The sequence below is a fragment of the Geospiza fortis genome, unplaced genomic scaffold (assembly GCF_000277835.1).
Source record: "Geospiza fortis unplaced genomic scaffold, GeoFor_1.0 scaffold55, whole genome shotgun sequence".
In the NCBI taxonomy this organism is placed as follows: Eukaryota; Metazoa; Chordata; class Aves; order Passeriformes; family Thraupidae; genus Geospiza; species Geospiza fortis.
The window spans coordinates 9,088,666-9,089,989 of record NW_005054308.1 but is presented as its reverse complement, the minus strand read 5'-3'; the positions used below and the strand labels follow the sequence as shown (position 1 = coordinate 9,089,989).

The following is a 1,324-nucleotide window of genomic DNA, read 5'->3' as shown; positions in this document are numbered from 1 at the left end:
GAAGCAAATGGCAGCAGGATGTGGCCGCGCAGCCTCCTGCCTGCGGTAAAGTCCCAGCCAGAGGCCAGGGGGTGTTTCTCTCCTCCTCTACCAGGGCTTGTCCCAGTCCATGGTGTCCCTTGCACCCAAAATGGAATGTGCCGGGGACTGGGTCTGATTCCATACAGGGTACCAAAGGACAGAACCCCACACCTGTGCCCCACAGTGAGTTGGTTCCCCCACCGCTGCAGGCATGCAGTAGGGTCCAGTTAATGCTGCAGGACTGGGACCAGCAGGCAGGACCAAGTGTGGGGACCGACACCTTGAGGAGGGGACACATTAATGGGTGCAGGGATACACCCCCCTCTCCAGCCTCTCCAGCCATCTCCTGGAGTGCCCGTTGGTGACATTGCAGTGCCTCGCTCTGCCCCAGAGAGGGAGGGGGGCAAGGATTTTTATTTAATTTCCATATCCTGCCTCCCTATTTTTAGCCTTTGGGGTTTTGTTCCAGGCTGGCTGTTTACTGAAAGAAGCATTTCCAACCTCCCTTGTCTCCAAGCAACCAGGTGTGCCAGCTCCCATGGAATCAGCCTTACCCTATAGATCTATAGGGCTGGGGAACCGGTGCTAACGTTATCTCCAAGATGGGGAAACCTGCCTAACCTTAGCACCCAGCCCTCCCGACCCTATAGATCCATAGCTCCTGTCTCTGAGCTGACATCTCTGGGTCGGGGAGGGGAGCCTGGTCCCATAGGGTGCTGAGGGGCAGTTTGGGGGTCATGCTGGAGGTTTTGGGGGGGGATGCAGGGATGCAGGTGAGGCGAGCAGGCCGCCTTCCCCCCCGCAGCGCGAGCGGGAGTGCGTGGGAAGGAGTTAGACAAAGCCCGAGCCCGGGAGCAGAGGCAAGCGCTGCCGGGAGCTAGACGGGGCCGTTCTTCCCTCCCCGTGCTCCCCCACCCTCGGGCGAGGGGCACTCGGGAGCCCATCTCCGTCCCGCCACGCTGGCACGCTGTCCCGGTCCCTCGGGCTGACCGGGGCGCAGCCCTGGCCCCGGGAATGCCCGGGAGGGAAGCGGCCGTCTCCATCACCAGGTAGGAGCGGGACTGGGCTCTGCGCTGCTGTCACCCCCACCCACGGGACATACGCTAAGGTTTGGGATCCCCGGACTCTGCCGGTGCCGCTTGTGTGTCCTGCCGTGCCCGAGTGCACGGGGAGTGCCGGGATGCTCGTCCCTGGGGCACACGGCGCGGTGATGCTTTGGATACCGGGGGGGCTGTGGGACCACGGGGGGCTCCCGGGGCGGGCCGCTGTGGCGACAGCAGTGGCACCGGGGGACATGCGGTGT

General features: G+C 63.4%; 1 protein-coding gene across 1 annotated transcript in view; it reads left to right on the top strand.

Annotated features, from left to right (window-relative positions):
* Positions 1-875: 875 nt before the first annotated feature.
* GPRIN1 (G protein regulated inducer of neurite outgrowth 1) overlaps positions 876-1,324 on the top strand; it is a 5,086-nt gene continuing 4,637 nt past the window's right edge. The window contains exon 1 of the mRNA XM_031055243.1: positions 876-1,070. The gene's annotated coding sequence lies outside the window, so the exon portion shown is untranslated. The remainder of the gene's footprint in view (positions 1,071-1,324) is intronic.